This window comes from Augochlora pura, chromosome 2, assembly GCF_028453695.1.
Source record: "Augochlora pura isolate Apur16 chromosome 2, APUR_v2.2.1, whole genome shotgun sequence".
NCBI lineage: Eukaryota > Metazoa > Arthropoda > Insecta > Hymenoptera > Halictidae > Augochlora > Augochlora pura.
In genome coordinates, this window is record NC_135773.1 from 7,855,256 (window position 1) to 7,873,608 (window position 18,353).

General features: G+C 43.1%; 1 protein-coding gene across 4 annotated transcripts in view; it reads right to left on the reverse strand.

The window, feature by feature from the left end:
• The window catches only part of Kek5 (leucine-rich repeat, immunoglobulin-like domain-containing kekkon 5 protein), a 653,304-nt gene that overhangs the window by 456,806 nt on the left and 178,145 nt on the right, over positions 1–18,353 (reverse strand). For all 4 annotated transcript variants that reach the window (XM_078188237.1, XM_078188226.1, XM_078188258.1 and 1 more), the window contains one exon: positions 6,605–6,637. The gene's annotated coding sequence lies outside the window, so the exon portion shown is untranslated. The remainder of the gene's footprint in view (positions 1–6,604; positions 6,638–18,353) is intronic.

Consider the following 18,353-nt stretch of genomic DNA (forward strand, 5'->3'; position numbering starts at 1 on the left):
GAGAAACTTTTCCGGCGGCTGGCTCCCAGCGATTCCGTGACCCATTGTTCCCGCTTGCCGGCAGACGTGACGGCAGTTTATCAGCTGTCCGTCGCAATAATCGTTCCGTGGACCCCCGTCGACCGATCACGGATGAACGACGTGCGCCCGATCTTTGACGCGTCGCCACTGACGGAGCGAACGGCATCTCGTTCGTGGACGGTGGACGCTGAGATCTAGAGGATCGCGAGGATAGAGTATGTTATAGGACATGTATGTACATTCAGTAGTATAATTATAGCGTAATTATTGTAGACAATTTTTACTTTTTGCACTTCTGAATGGGGATGAAATAAAAGTCGGGGTGAAAGGGGTAAAAAGCTGTGAGATGTAATGAATATTAAATAAACTCTAGTGTTATTTCTCTGCCGGTAGAAAGAGAGATTTATGTAAAGTAATTTTTTGATCGCTATGCTACTATAGCAGAATATTATTAAAAATATAATTATATGTGTTTAATGATGACTAAATCGAGCTTGTTTTATTATGACAAGAAATACGATTTGCTTTTACTCTCTTTCTGGAAAGTTTGTTCATGTAAAATAAATTCAGGTCCACGACCATAATTGCAGGTTTTTTTCAATATCCTTCGCCAGAACCGAGAACGTAGAATTTTCTGCATATATCGCGGATAAATCAAGCCGTGGTTCCAGAAAAAGACATTTCAAGATTTTCATCTCCGACAGACCCCCCCCCCCTCTCTCTCTCTCTCCAAGTGAGAAATGAACCCTTGCTCGGTTATATTGTCACTTGTGCGAGCGCTTGGCACAAATCCTTGGCAAAAGACAAGCTCCCGCGGCGGTCGGAAGCGGCGCGGAAGTCGCCGAACGAAGTAGAGTCGGGCCGCGAAGTGGAAACGGACGTTCCGCGACAGACACTGCTCCGCGTTAACGTGTTTCGGGATGGAGAGCGAAGGAGAGAGACAAAGAGATTGAGAGGGAGAGAGGGAGATGGAGCGAGAATAATAAAGAAAGAAAAAGGGAGAAATAAAGAGAGGAAAGGAAAGAGAGAGAGGGAGGAAGAGAAATAAAGAGAACAATAAAGACAGAAATCAAGAGATAGGAAGCAATATAGAGAAAGAAAGACGGAGAGAGAGAGAGCAATAAAGAGAAAGAAAGAGTAATAGAGTGAAAATAATAAAGAGAGCAACAAAGCTATAAAGAGAGAAAGAGAGCAATAAGGAGAAGAAAAGAGCAATAATGAGATTAATAGAGCAATAAAGAGAAAATAGAGCCATGTAGAGAGAAATAGAGCTATTTAAACAAAAATAGAGCAATCTACAGAAAACGAGAGCAATAAAAAGAAAAATAGAGCCATGTAGAGAAACATAGAGTCATGTAAAGAAAAATAGAGCAATGAAGAGAAAAATAGAGCAACGTAGAGAATAATAGAGCAATGAAAAGTGGAAGAGAGCAATAAGGAGAAAATTAGAGCAATATAGAGAAAAAGAGAGCAATAAATCTAAAAAAGCACAATAAAGACAGAGACAAAGTCCAATGAATAGAGAAAAACATAGAACAATAAAGAGAAAGAGAGAAAGAACAACAGAAACAAAGAAAGGAATAGAGAAAAAGGCCAATGAAAAGAGAAACAGAGTAAGAGAGCAATAAAGAAAGACAGAGGTATAGAGGGGATGTTAAGGGAGACAGGGAGAGCACGAGGGCACGAAAAACGGCAACGGAACGCCGCGGCGGCGGTATCGCGGCCGCTGGTACACGGTTTTAAAAATATTCTCGACGGAGTAAAAATACAAGCGGCGGCACGCGATAGGCGGTTCAAGCCTTATTGACAACGGCCGTGGCGTGCTCCAGAAAGTGAACGACCCTGCGCCGCGGACGTTGTACAAATACTTCACGAGCCGTGAAACCTGTAACTAATTGTGCTCGGCCTAAAAAAACCAGGAGAACCGTGCGAAGAGGTCGGACAAGGAGGAATAAAGCCGGGCAGGGAGAGAGAGAGAGAGAGAGAGAGAGAGAGAGAGAGAGAGAGAGAGAAGAGTGTGGGAGAGAGTAAGAGAGAGAGAGAAGAGCGAGAGAGAGAGGGAAACAGAGAGAGAGAGAGAGAAAGGGTGATGGTTGTAGGTGAGGGATGAAAAGGGTTGGAGGAATGACAAGGAGACGAGACAAAAAAATCGGGGGAGAGGGGAGGGAACGGGGAACGAGGGGCTCTCTATTTTCCCGTAAGAATCGGAGACAGCCGGTTCAAGTCGTATCGTGACCGGAGCGATTTGCATCGTAATGCAAGTCAATTACGGCGCGTTTCATAAATCACGGGCGCGTGCACGCGACTGGCCCGCTTTCTCTCTCCCTCCCTCTCTCCCTCTCTGTGCGCACGGTTGGCTTTCTTACCCCGTCGGAATTACCAGAAATTCGCGGGCCACGGCTACGCGGCGCAACTTCCGCTCCGTCTGCCGCGTACAACGGGCGGACACGCGCCGCCGGCGTCGCCGCTTCTCCCGCGTTGACGTAGTTCCGGTTGTGGGCGTGTTGCAGCCGCGGCGGTACCCTCTCCCCGACCCGCGCCCGTCCAAATTTATTTCCATAAACGCTCGCGAGTCGTTCAACCCGGGCTTGATCACCGTTCGCGTTCCGGCGGCGTTCGAGCGGCGTGGGGCGGGCTCCGCGCTCGCGCCATTCAGAAACTTGGCGGAAGCACTAATCCATGAACGAGGGGCGAGGGAGAGAAAAAGAGAGAGAGGGGGGAGACAGAGAGAGAGAGTTTCCTCGAGCAAGAATTCGGGAAAGTTCGCGCGGTCGTTCGTCACGGCGGCGGGCCGGCGCGCCCCTTTGTTCGCAGTCGTTCACAGCGATTACGAGCTTCCATTTGTTAAGTGCTCGGAGAAATCCCATCGACTTATCGGATTATTCCGATGTTTCGATCCGTTTGTTTGGTTTTTGTTACGCCAGCCCGCCGCCGCCGACGCCGCCTGCGCATCGCCGTCGTTTCGTTTTTTCATGACGCGCGGTCGACTAATAGGGATTACGCTGATCCCAGCACGGATGCTCGGCCGCTGCGTTTTCCGCGCTTCCACCGAAATTATTGTTTAGGGCGTTGCTCGGATGGAATGTGTGCTAGATTGTCGTTCGCGGATGACGGATTTGTCGCGATTGTCGGAGCAGCATTCCCGTCATAGATGGCTTCTGTTTTTGGAGAGTTTCGATGTGTCGTTGTTGTAGGATTTACTGTATTTGCAGAGGTTAGAATAACAGTATCTTTTGTTTCCTAAGTGACCATTTTTGTTTAAAAGTTGGAGAACAATTCGGGAGAATTTACTGCGAATTCTTGACGTTCAAATAATAGTATCTCCTCTCCCCTAATTGTCCATTTTATTTTCGTAGATATGTCGAAAGACAATTCGAGACAATTTACTACATTTTGCAAGGTAACAAAAAATTATACCTTCTCCTACCAAACTGTCCATCGTTTTCGCAAATTGAAGGAAAATTCAGAAGAATATCCTACATTTTACAACGCTCTAAAAATCGTATCTCCTCTACCCTAATTGTCCATTTCCATTTCCAAGCTAAAACACAATCAAACAGAACGTCCTATACATCTCCCCTAGTTCCTCACTGTAACCTCACGTCACCATGCCATAAAACTACATAAACTATTCCTCGCCCTCATACATTACCCAGCCAACATATTCGAACAACAGAAGCATCTCACAGGCAAAAAGATCGCTAACCAAGTTCTCGGCACGAAAAATCCAGTCGAGAAGGTATCTCGTCATCCGTCTCTCCGTAGAGGTTGAGCGTTGAGAACGCAGTAAATAAATCAGCTATTTTTGCCGGTGTGTCGCGAGAGAGCAGAGGCGCTTAAGGAGATTACCCGTTTCAAAGTAATCCAAATAAAAGGGAGAAGGAACAGGCCGTGGAGGTCGACGAGGGAGGGAGGGGAGCGGGGGCAAATAGCGGCGCGATTAAATGCTTGAAGACGTTACATCACGTTCCCCCCGCCCTCCCCCGACGGGTCCTCCTCTACCCCAATCCTCCTCCACCTCCTCCCACCGCTCCCACCGCTCCACCCCCGAGCTGTTGCCGGAGCTTCAACGGGATGAAATCAACCTTCTCAGGCAGCGAGAACTTTTTCTTTCGATTCATTAAAAGTTCAGGGGTGCCCGAGCGTGTTGTATGGTAACGCCGGCCGTACGGCGAGCGACGTTTCGGAGCGGATCTTCGAATAGCAGCGACCGGGGGCCAACGAGTTGCCATTTCTGCCAGTCTTTTTTTTCTCTGGCTACCTACCCCCCACCCCTCTCTCTCTCTCTTTATCTATCTATCTCTTTCTCGCTCTCTACTTCTCCAGCTCTTTATATCTCTCTCGCTTTATACTTTTTTATCTCGCTCTCCCCTTCTCCATCTCACTCTCTCATTTTCCCTCTCGCTCTCCCCTTCTCTATCTCACTCTCTCCTCTCTCTCCTCTATCTCACTCTCTCCTCTCTCTCGCTCTCGCTCTCTCCTTCTCTCTCTTCCTCTAACTGCCTATCTATCTTTCTATCTATCTATCTATTTATCTACCTCTGTCTCGCTCTCTCCTTCTCTCTCTTCTTCTCTCTTCCTTTTTCTCCCTTTCGTCTCCTTCTCCCTTTCAGCCCGGTCGTTCGACCAAATTCGACGAAACAGGACGCGCGATAGCCTAGCTCTCGGAGGGCCGTAGCTGTTTGGCTCCGCTCTTTCCGTCCGGGGAAAGGCGAGTTAATAAAGGGAGCGGAAACATCGCAGTTCTTGTAAGCCGGAACGGATTGAAGCTCAAGTGGCTTATTTCTCTGCGAGAGCTAGACAGACGGCTTTATTCGAAATTTTCTCCTCTGCGCCGCGGCGCGAGCCGACCGACCGAGCGAACTGGGGGGGCCTCCCCCCTCGCGCGCCACAACAAGATACAAACGAGGCAATTAGCGGACCCGGGCCGCGCAATATTTTGACGGATTTTTTCGCCAAGCGGCGTACCCCTTTGGACACCTCGCTACCCTTTCTCGTGTTATGGTTTAAATGTCGAAGTTTTAGCACGAGGTTCGAAGGGGTCGGGTTGATGAATTTTAGGGATGGATGACACCCTATTGCTTCAGAATAAAACATTTTGATTTTATTTTATTGGAGAGTCGAGTCTGTAGAATTGTTATTCCGAAGCGATATTTCGAAATTCGAGATTCGAAATTTTCAAATTTATTTTAAAACTTTAAGTTCATTTGACATTTCTAAATATAGTAGAATTTTTCAAATTTCCAAATTCACCTGAAATTTACTTCAAATTTTCAAGTTTATTTTAAGTTGACTATGAAATTTAAAATTTATTTAAAATTTATTTCAAATTTTAAGTTTATTTCGAATTAACTATAAATTTTAAGTTTATTTCAAATTCGCTATCAATATAGCTATCACCCAATCCACTAGTAAATTCGCTCTAAAATCGTGAAAATACTATCACCAACCACCGCGTCGAACGAATCGCTGCAACCCTTTCCACGGGACCCCGTTACCGCCACCTCGCCAGACGAAGTTTCGCGGAAACTCGGTCACCAGCCCGCGAGAGAAACTGATTCTAATTCTCGTTTCTCTCGCGAATCTTCTCAAACGTCAACGACGGCTGGTCGATGAGCCAGAAGATCGTCGCGCGAACAAAAGGGGAGAACGGTGCATTTTACATCGGGAAGCTTCACCCCCACCGCCGGATAATCCCGGCGCAGCTTCTTTACCTTGCTCGGCTACAAGATAAACCAAAGAGCAAGGCGAATATCAAGAAAGAGTTCTCCGCCCAGCGAATCACGGGCTCACGGAAGCACAGAGTTAGAGGAAGCACTGGTACAGAAAAAAAGCCGCGCGAGTCATTAGGAGAGAATCGCGGAGTTTAATTCTAGCCTCGCCCGAAGTTATGCTTCCCTTTCCCTCCCCTACCCCTTTAGGGTAACAAAGGCCGAAATCCCGGTCGCGGTGTAATGAAAAAAATAGCGGGGCACCGTTCTTCTTTTTTTTTTTTTGCGGGCACGGTTCGCCGGGAATAATAATTTAAACGAATTTCTGCCGGCGGAGAGGTGTTCATTTTTCAGGCATTGTCAAAGAGCCGAAAAGCTGCGAATTAGAGGTCTTCGTTTAAACTGCTGCCGTCGACGACGGCGGCGACGGCGTCTGTTTTTGTTTTTAACGCATGGCTGAATTAGCTCGGCGCAACCCGCGGCGTGCCCCGAAATTCATTAATTCCGTGGCTTTTCGACCGCGAATAATTGGCATCGCCGTCCGGCCCCGGCCAAGAGAAAAAATATTCATTTCTTCCAAGGTAACAATTACTGGTGTCCCACCGCGCGCGCGCGCGGTAGATCTCCTCGTTATAATGATTAAACCGTGTGTAACGCCGCTCCGCGAGGAACGAGACGGGCGGACGAAATCGCCGGACGAAAACGCGAGCCAACCATTATGCTAAACAAACCCCCGGCTTCGTCTACTTATCGAGCCATTTGTACGAGCTATGGGATGGATACGATCTTATCTTTGGATCGGCTCAAAGGATTGCTGAATTCGAGAGCGGTGCTATTAGTTTGTATGTAGAGTGAGTTCTTGCTTGCCTTACCTTGGTAACACTGGGCTTGCTATCGCTTGGAACCTGCGAACAGAGAACAGAAGATTTTTGGTCATTGAGAGGTAAGATCGGAGGCGGAATTATGTATAGGGTGATAAGATTTTTACTAAGACTTTTATTTAAATTATTAAGAGTTTTAGTTGAATTGTTTGTTGTTGTTAGTCATTTGCTTTTGCGTTGGGTCAGAGTGATCCAGATTCTTTTTGGAAAAGTGTCTTCGTTGTGAGGATGGTCGAATTAACCATTAATTCAATGTACTGTATATAATATGCAATATACTATATTATAATATAATATACTGTATATAATATAGAATATACAACATTATAATATAATATTCTGAATATAATATATAATATTATAATATACTGAATATAATATACAATACTATAATATAGTACACTGTATATGATATGCAATATTCAATATTATAATATAATATACATCAATTATATTAGATACAATATGTAGTTTAGGTCATTTGAAGAAACTGTTTCCTTAGCGAAAATGCAATCTGTAGCTTTGGTTACGAGTTATTAGAGAAAAACGATGACCAATCAGAAGCGAGTGCGACTGACGCCTCGCGTTAGCCGAGCTCACTTCTTATTGGTTACAGGTTTTCGTTAATAACTCGTTAACGATGCCTCGGAGAATATTTTTGCAAAGGAGAAAATTATTTCAAAATATCTGAGTATTTGGAAGTGACATATCTAGTTCTAATAAAAAAACAATGTCCGAAAAAATAATATTATTACAAAAGAAAAGGAAGTTAACAATTAATTATATATATTTGGAAATGACATATCCAGTACCAACAAAATAAATGTGTCCTAAAAAATGGCATTGTTACAATAAAGGTGAAATAAACAATTATTTCTAAATATCTACAAGTGACACATCTAGTTCTATTAAAAAAAACTGTGTCGGAATAAATGACATTGTTGCAATGAAGATGAAATTGACAATTCTACGTGTCTCGAAGTGACACGTATCTAGTTCTAATATAAGAACGGTGTCCGATTAAATGACATTGTTGGCAAGAAAGGTGGAATTAACAATTAATTCGTTACATTTGGAAGTGACATGTGATGTTCTCATCTCGACGTTTTGGAATGTTCAAAATAAGTTCATAAATTTTTAGATCACGTTGGTGCTGCTAGTTTGTGATTGACAGCTGTTCGAAAACAGAACTGGCTCTGAGCGACCCAGTATGACGCACGTGATTCGCATAACTGGTACGACTGCGGAGCGATAACCCTTCCACTACCAGGGAAATGCTGTATTATTTCGTACATGAAATCATTAAACAAAGTACGTGGAATATTTCTGCATAGTTTGTTAAGGTGAAATCATTGAGTAAAGTACGTAGAATATTGCTGTATAGTCTATGGTGACGAAACGTTGGTGATAAAAGGGTTAACAACTCGAGAGACGGTAGGAAAAAAGAGGTGTTTGACTCTGAGGAGAAAAAAATCTCTTCCTTCACAATAAAAATAAAATAAAATAAATATAGTTTAATGCCAATATTACAGAAATAGAAAAACGTGAGTAGATTTTAATTAACCTATACTGACATAAATATTTGCAGCCGAATGGCCGGTCGATAAAGCAAATAAAATCAAATAAATACTGTTTAATGTCAACAATACAAAAATATAAAAACGTCAATTGATACAATTACGCTATAATGGAAAAAATATTTACAGCCAACCGGTCGATCGATAAAATAATAAACCAAGAAGTCTCGAAGTTTTTTCCGCCTCAGCGCATAAGAATAGCTTAATGAAAAGCTGCTCTCTGCTAGCCCCTAGAAGGACGTCAGAAATTTGCAAGATTCAGCGGATAGTTAGAACTCGTTACCGCCTATTCTGATAAGATCCTTGTGATCTGGAGGACTCGGAGCCCGGGAGGTAGCAATCTGAATCCTCCGGGGGATCCTGGAGACCCTCTTGCAAGACGCCGATGCGCTCGCAAGATTCTCCGACTTGCCTCTAGCCGTTCGAGGCTCCAGAGAACGCGGGAGTCCGCCACGAACCGCTTAAGGATCCTCGAAGGCCTTACGAAGCTCCGAGTCCTTCGGAGACCCCTCCAAGACCTTAAGTAGCATTTAAAATTTTTCTAAGGTCTCATCCGAGGACATCCGAAGACCTCCGAAGACCAAACCACCCTCAATCAGCTCTCACGCACGGCGAAACACTTGAAAAAGCAATCTCCATCATCATCTAAAAGACTCGAGCTTCATTTCCAGACCTCGAGGACTTCAAAAAAAAATCTAAAATTCCCTCCAAAATCTTCCGAGCACTTCATCCAACCCTTTGTCTAGTAGTCCCTCGAAGTCGAAGATACTCGGTCTCGGTTCCGAGGGACTTTAAATCCTCGGAGACCCCGCCGAATTTTCTTCGGGGTCCTCGAAGCCCCCGCGAAGCGTCTCGAAAACAATTAGAGACTTCAAGCGGCTCTTCATTCGCCCCCCTGCGTCGTTCTTTGTAGCCCTCCGGAAGGCACTTGAATTCCCTCGGAGGTCACGAGACGGTATTCCTCCGAAGCCCTTGAAGACTCTTGTACACCTTCGAGTCCCATTTCCATATAAATAGGAAATATCATGTCGTTCGCGCGAGCTGCGCGCGCGGTAAATTACGTTACGGGGGCGAAGCGAAGGAGACGCGCCGGTGTAGTTGAATCGGGCGCATTAGGTTCGCTGGCAGCTCTTCTCTACCTTCGTGGGATCTGGTAGTCATCGAACTGTGAAATATCGCGTTCGGTGCGCGGCACAGGTGGAGGTTCGCGACGTGAAACGCGAAACGCGAAACGCGAAACGCGACGTGGAACGCCATGGAACGCGATGCGACGCGACGAGTCGTTCGTTTTTCTCCGTAGCGTCTCGTTTTATCGCGCTCGCCTAACCGGGGCTAGCGAACCGTGGTTCGCCTAACCGGAAGTCTCGCGTCCGCCGGCCAGAACAAAGACACGGCCGCACAGCCGTAACGAGTGTTGCTGAATGTCGTGGGTGGCGCGCACGCCTCTCGTAGCTCGTTCGACGGAAACGTAAGCGCGAGCCTGATCGAGGGATTGACACACGCGCCCGTGTGTGCGTGTGTGTCTGTGCTCGCCGGAGAAACTGAGACTCCGTGACCGGCTCGTCCCGGCTAATTACGATGAAAATTACGCCCGTACGGATTCGAGACAATTTCGAAACCCGTACACGAACGATAATTAGAGGTTCGTTAACCCGGCGTGGCGTATCGATCCCGTTACTTCGCGGCGGATCGGGTCTAGAAATGCCTCTCCTAATTCGCCGAAAGGAGACAAATATCGAGATCCACGGGAAATATTAATCATACCATTCACGGGGTTATTTGGCATTTTGTTACTGGTTTGGCTTCGTTGTTTTACGAACAGGGAGTGCCAATTAATCAATTGTGCTATAATAGTCAGACTCGTGGTGAAGCTTTTAAGCAAGATATATTGAATATGAATATTATTTATTTCTTCCCTAAAATAGATAATATTAATTTTTGCCCTAAAGTAAATATTATTAATTTTTTCCCGAAAATACATAAGATTAATTTGACGTCTTTTATATAATATACAAAATTATAATCGTCGCACATTTGCTACGCTGAATGTACCCAACAAGAACTGAACGTCTTAAAAACGTCTATGTTAAGTCTGAACGTCTTAAAAACGTCCATTTTAAGTCTGAACGTCTTCAATACGTCCATTTTAGGTCTGAACGTCTTAAAAACGTCCATTTTAAGTCTGAGCGTCTTAAAGATCAGCGTCAAAAGTGCATAAAGACAATAAAAAAAAAACAAAAATTGTCTGGTCCTATTAGAAAAATTATTAAGTACGAATAGGTTCAAATCGTCGCAACATGAAAAAAGCGATACTGCAAAAGATTAATTTCTTCAACCTAGCGATGATAATTTTTACCATACTAAACGATGCCACCTGTTTCATACATACATTCGATATTCATGAAAGAGTGTTAGCGCGTTATTTATTCCGCAATTATAAAAATTGTAAATTCGCTTTCATGAGAATCGACTGAGTAAATTACATTATTGTAGTATCTGCTCTCTGATAAAAAACTGTACGATTTAAATAAACTGCATCGGGCGCGTTTAAACTGCGGCAATGTACACAGGGAATTTTATTGCTCGGAATATTTAGCGTTAAAATATCTGTTGTTCGCTGCACCGTAAACCAAGCGAAAATGGTTAACCCTTCGCACTCTGCGGCGCCATTAAAATTGTTGTAACACGTGTCAAAATCATTTTTATAAATATCGCCAAAGTTCAGATTTAAAAAATCGTTCGAACTATAACCCTTTATACGAGTCACAATACTCAATTTCGTAAACACAGAATAAATTTCGTACGCAGAGAATAAATTTTATTGTATAAAATGGAAATCAAATTATAACCCTTTACATGAGTCACAATACTAAATTTCATAAACAGAGAATAAATTTCATGCGCACGGGATAAATTTTATTATATAAAATAAATTTTATTGTATGAAATAAATTTTATTATATAAAATAAATTTTATTGTATGAAATAAATTTTATTGTATGAAATCAATTTTATTGTATGAAATCAATTTTATTGTATAAAATCAATTTTATTCTATAAAATAAAAACACCAGAGACCAGAGAAATGATTTTAGCTTCTCGGTAGAAACGGCTCCGACCGCAGAAGGGTTAATACGGGATCCGGAGATGCTCGGTTCGAAGATCCCGGAAGAAAGAAGCGCGCGGAGTCAGGCGGGGCCCCGACCTTAATTAAGTTCGAATTGGAACAGTTTAAAACATCCCCGTACGTTTTGCCGGCGCGGTTTCCCCCGGCCGTCGAAAACTCAATCAGCGAGTCCTTAAAGGCGGCCGGCCGGCCTCGGCGGCGGCGGTCGTGCGGAGAGCGTCCGCGCGCTTAGCAAATAGATAAACTTGGCCCCGGGGAAGTTCCCCCGGACAAAAGTGGCCGATGATTCGCCGGTTGGAAAATGTTCGGACGCGAAAACTTCGTTCACGGCGCGGTGGTTGTGTGGCGCACGTGCGAACCCGGGAACGCAGTGATTGCGGGGGGGGGGCAAGAACTTTCGAAAGTTCTTTCGGTCCCCCCCCGGGCGGAAAAGAGGTTTTCTTTCCGCCACAGGATGGTGTTCAAACCGGTCTTGTTGTTGTTTTCCCGCGGGTCTTCTTACCGGGCGATGACTTGTTTCTCACGTACACTTCATTAGACGCCCCCCCCCCCCCACCACCACGGGGACACCGGGGACCCTCTTCGGAGACCGAGATTGCTTCTTCTTCGAAAGCAATTTTGCGGCAGCCTGTATCCGAATCGGAGGGGGGAAGGGAGCGACGAAAGCGAGAGGAAGTTGCAGAGGAAAAGGAGAAGAGAAAGACACAGAGGAAAAGAAGAAGATGAGGAAGACACACGGAAAAATAAAAGAAGAGGATGACGCACAAAAATAGAAGCAGAAGAAGACACAGTGTTGGAGCGTCACGGCGTCGTCAGTCGTAGCGACGAATTGTGATACTATCATTGTGGACTGTATAAAATGTAGGACCAGAATTTAGCAGCAAAATAGACTTATATATTTAGCCTGGTTCTATGTTACACCTTTGCTGGGGAGGTCTATAGTATTATTATTATTATTTACTATGTTATAGTATTATTATTATTATTTACTATATTATATTATTACTATTATTATTATTTAGTATGTTATAGTATTATTATTATTATTTACTATATTATAATATTATTATTATTATTTACTATATTATAGTATTATTATTATTATTAATACTTTGCTCTAAAGAACAGGAAAAGAGAGAAAAGGAAAACACGCAAGAAAAGCAGAAGGGTTAGACACAGAGGAAAAGGACAAGAGGCGGAAGAAGAGGCAACGAAACGGCAAAAGAAAGGTTTTCTCGGTCGAGGAGATAGGTCGACGCTATCTTCCGCCGGATCCTGTTATCGTGTAAGCAACGTCGTTGAAAAAGATCCCGACCCCCGGCTAATGGAATTAGAATCCTATTTCGCGACCGCTAATTGCATCCATAATCTAGCCCGAATCTCGCTCCTCCGGACACCGTAATCGATCCTTTCACTCGGCGAAACGACTATTCCGGCTTTGCGACCTGTCCGGGTCCCACGCGACCCGCCTCTAACCCACCCTCCATTTAACTAATTTCGGCCGGGCTAATTCGAACCTTTGGGTGGGGGAGGCTGAACCGTGGTTATCGTTGCTCTCCAACCGCAAGTTTTATCTTAAAGAGATCCCACGCGCAGTTTTCGATGTTGCCAGAGACTGTGGGAATTCAATTTGGTTTGCTTGTTTCTTTAGCAAATGGGGAAGATTTTAGGTTCAAATACGTAAGTCGAATTGAAGACACGTGTAATTTAGGTTTAAATTGTTGACTTAGTGATCCACGTTGTCTGCGAGTGACGTTTATCTTTTAGAGAAATGTTTCTAGATTTGTAGCGATTTATTTAAAAAATATTTACAAGATGGTGGACTGTAGAGCAATGGGTGCTCTCTTTAAAAATGTTTTTAATTGATTTTTTCTTTGATTTATTGATTTCTAAGGCCATTAAAAGACGATTTAAGGCGACTTTCTTGTCGGAGAATTATATATACATAGATTGAATCTATTAAAAAAAAATTAAATTTCTATTTATTTCTATTTAAATTTTGATTTTGCAACCATAGACCTTGCAAACATCTAAAAACTACAACCAATAACCCGAGCATACATCGAGTATCTCTCCACCAAAAAAAAGATCGTCTCTCACCGCGGAACCCTTTCGATAAGACGACGCGAGATTAAAACAAGATATTCGCGACGTCCGCGGGTAACAAATCGCCGCGCGTGGCAGACAGCTCTTTCAAAAGGGCTGCGTGAAAAATGTGCCGAATCGACGGTGGAGATGGATGAGGGTTAAAAATCGTTTCGCGAAGTTGCCGTGGCGAGGCTCGCCGCGTTCTTTCATAACGTTTCCTCCACGCCGGTCGAAAAAAATCGTTCGGAAAACACACCGTGCCGGAAGAAAGGAGAGAGAGAGAGAGAGGAGGGGTGAGAGAGAGAGAGAGAGAGAGAGACAGACAGACAGAGAGACAGACAGAGAGAAAGAGAGAGACAGACAGAGAGAGAGAGAGAGAGAGAGAGAGAGAGAGACAGACAGAGAGAGAGAGAGAGGGAGAGAGAATCCGCGGGCAGCGTGCAAACAGAGCCGAAAGAAGAACCGGGACGGGAACGGTGTGGAAAAACCGCTTCGGTTGCGTTTTTCCAGGGGAGCGGAAGTCGGGGAAACAGGCGCGGCGATTGATTGAGACGCCCGGCTGTTTTAAAGCGAACGTTTTAACCCTTCCGGTACGAGAACAGCGTGTCCGCCGTGACACTGTATCGATGTACGAGGCGCCACGCTGAAAATTCGCACGTGGTTAATTGCACTTTGTATATGAAGATTTTCGTAAGGGTTAAATAAAAACCGTGAACTATATTCTTTAACCCTTTCGCTCCGACGAGCTTATATAATATATACGCCCTCCAACAGTGGCTATTTATATACGAAGAGCGTATACAGTACACGTTCATATCATATACTGTTGCGCGTTCTCGATGTCCGTCGCGGCATCTCGTATATATTCTTTATTTATTTACAGTTAACACCAACTATTAATACTAATAACAATATATCTGTATCTATTATAATTCGTAAACGTCCTCTCGCTTCGATAGCTCGAGAGAGTCTCTCCGATTGACTGTCAATTCAACGACTCCGTGACAACCCCGAACTTCTTCTCTTTCCTTAGGGGTTGTTCACTATGAAGTATTTCTTCATTACGGCGACTCCACATGACCGCCGTAACAATACTTTTATTCCATACTTTAATTAATCAACAAACAGTTGACTATAATATTTCAAAAAATAAGATATGATTATAAATTTTTATATTTTTAGAAAGTAGAGCGATATTACTAGATATAATAAATATCATTGTGAAATTTCGGAAACAAGAAGAGAAAACTCAGTATCAACAATTCAGTGATGCGGTCCGTAGCGAAAGGGTTAAAGCGAAAAGTGTTGCTTCCAGTTTTAATATTAAGAGACACTTATATAATATATATATTTAGAGATACTTATACAAGTATTAAGAGATAATTGTATTTATTTATATTAAGAAATATTTATACTTATATTATATTACATTAAAAGATATTTATACCTACTATATTTATTCATACTAATAGATATTTATACTTACATTTGTTTATATTAAAAGACATTTATAGTTACAGTTATTTGCATTAAGAGATACGTACACGCCGGATATACCGGCACACGTCCACACCGGTCGCCGGACACATCCGGCACTCTTACCGAAAAGGGTTAAACGGCGGGTCGCGCGCTCAGCCGCGCGTTCCTCGTTACGATTTTTACAGGACCGACCGGGCTTAATGAACCTCGTAACGCGGACGCGTTATTTTCGGGGTGAAAGATTCTTCCGTTATGAAGACGTTAATTGCGCCACCCCACTCCCTCTCCCGCTCCCTCTCCCCACCTCTCTTCACTCGGTTAATTGCGCGCCGCGTTATCCGGCGCAAGAGTGCGGCTAACTACGTAAACGCGGAACAATTACTTAAACGGAATACGGTGATGAGATGATGAGCTCGAACGGTGTGCGCGCGGAGGGGGGAGGGAGGGGGAGGGGGGCACAGCGCGCGCCGTAACGCCGAAACAATTACGCGTGTTCCACCCAGCGGACGATTAACGCGCTTTTATAAACGTGGGCGCGTGGTGTAAAGAGAGATCGTCGATCTCCATCGGGGGCCTCTCTCCGCCATCTCCCCCTCCACCCCGGGCTAGGTCGGACCTGAACACGCGATCCGTTACACGTTGTTGTAACGCCCGCGAAATTGAGCGGCGGCGGCGGCCGGTCGTCGGGGCATTGTAATTTTAATTTAACGACGTATAAAAATGTTATTATGTAAGCCGGGGGACACGTGTATCCGAAGTGGGTGATAAAACCGGCAATAAACTCGCCATTAGAGAGGGGGGAGGGGGGAGTACGCGGTGAAAATTGTGGCCGACACGAAGCCAACCCACTTAGTATTGTTTTTTTTATACTTTTGGTATTAGAAATTTTCTTTAAAAGTTTTTGGAATTTTATTGGGTTTTCTAGTTAGATGTCAAGTGTCATGACAATTATATATGGACGATGATGTCTGTTAAATGATCGCCATTTTTACAGACGTCAATTCATCAAGCAACAATTTCTGATAAAATATATAATTTCATTTCTAATGTTGGTTTTTGGCATATGAATTGTTGCTGCATCGTTATTACCATTTTTTTAAAATTGATCAACTGATCAACTTCGACAGCAATAAAATAACGTTTTGTTAAAAATAGAAGAAGATTAATAAAACAGAAATTACCAGGAAAGAACCATAGCGTTTAACGAATATTATTCAACAGTATTAGGTTAGGACACAGATTAGTATCCTAAAATATTAAAAGTATTATTTAATATCCCCATATATACTAAAATATATACGCACATATTTTCATTTACTCTTACACATACAGGCAACCTTCTAGATTTCAAAAATTAATTTTTCCATCGCACAGTGTCTCTCCGTATATACGTGTGTGTACCTTGATGAGCGCCGGAGCTCGCCTCCGTAACGAGCGCGAGCCTAATGAAGAAAGGGGAAGGGTCGAGATCAAGTAGGTTCTAATAAATTTCGAGCACGCGACACGTCCGCTGGAACATTTCGCTTCTTCCTTTTTTCTCTTTTCGTACGGATAAATAATTGCGTTGCCGCGTTACACACGGCCGACGCCGTGAGAACGTGTTAATTAACCGGGGACACGCGTGCGTCGCGTGCGCAGATTTTCTGCCGGCCGGGACCGGAACAAAAGACGTCCGTTCACGGCCAAGTATTTCGCGCGCGTTCAATTGTTTGGTTATCGTGGCCCTCTAACCAGAGCCGAGGGATAGGGTGGTATTAACTTCCGTCGCCCGTTTTCTTCGTAAACGAGCACCCACACCGCCGAGAAACTTGATCCGTCACACCCATTAATTCCCTAACGATTGTCCTAAACGGGCGACCCGAATTTATGGCGGCACGCGGACCGTACTAGACTGTACTCGACACCGGAGTCAAAATTCAATGCGTTTGCAATAACGTGATAATTTAATTCTTTTGGTAGATGACGTCCGGCAGGACGGAGGAATTTGTTTCGATTTAGGCAAAAGTTAGTAGTACTTTATTATTAATGTAGTAAGTTTATTAATATTTGATATTGTTATTGTCGTTATTTATATTCATATTAATATCGATACTGTTAATATTCAATATTAATATTGATACTTTTAGCACTCAATATTAATATTGATGCTTTTAATATTCAATATTCAATATTAATATTGATGCTTTTAATATTCAATATTAATATTGATACTTTCAATATTCAATATTGATACTGATACTTTCAATATTCAATATTGATACTGATACTTTCAATATTCAATATTGATACTGATACTTTCAATGTTCAATATTAATATTGATAATTTCAACATTCAATATTAATATTGATACTTTCAATATTCACTATTAATATTGATATCATTAATATTCGTGGTTAATATTAATATTATCAATTGTCACATTTAATATTCATATCATTAAATTTGATCTTCAATATCAATATTACTAATTGTCACGTCTAGCAAACAAATATAAAATTCTGTTAGATATAAATATTCATCCATACCCCCAAATAAAAATAAAGTTTCCTCCTCTTCTCACCAATATTTAAACATTCGAATTTGACATAACCCTGACATAAGCAAATAATAAAAAGTAAAATAAATACAAAATTCTTTCTAATTTCGATAAAATTACTGCGATCGAAGGAACTCCAATCGTACTAATCGCAGAGAAACTAGCACAAGCAATGAATACTTTCTTTGCAGCGCGGCGCAAGAAACGAACCCGACGGGTTACGAGTTAATATTTGACAAGCGCCGTTCCGCGCGGCCGCTGCACCGTGATTCACCGACGGTACGTGTCAGGGTTTGACAATGGGGCACGCCGAACGGAGGCGGCGACAGTTAATTAACACGAAATATTTGTTCATCCCGATGGAGCGTTTTGTCCGGCTCTCGCGTTAATCGCATTAAGCTCTCCGGTCCTCTCTCCCCTCCCCCCACCCCCGACCCTCGCGACGCTGTAAACTTAGCTCGCGCGTCATTATTGCACGCTCGAAATCCAAACGAGTTACACCGTTCTTCCGGCCGGAAACGTTTAATTGACGTGGGTACGGGAGCATCGGTCAGGACGCGTTCAATTTTACGGCGACTCGGAAAGTGTTAACCCTTTCGCTCCTAACGCCGCATTTATGCGGCGTCCAAATGATGTGTGTACAAGCGCCGTTATAAATGCAAAGATTGTAATGTTGGTCATTGTTTCAGAATATAGCAGACAGAATTATATTACAAATTATATTACATATTAATATAGGAACTAATTTGCGTTTCGTTATATATTATATTAACCCTTTGCGGTCGAGTGGCGACTCTAAGGCGCCGCTAAGAATTGATCATGCTACCTATCAAAATAATTCTTATCATATTTATTTGTATTTAGAAAATTGTTAAGAGCTGTTAACTGTTGTACGAGTTACAAAATGCATTTCCATAATATATAAAATGTTT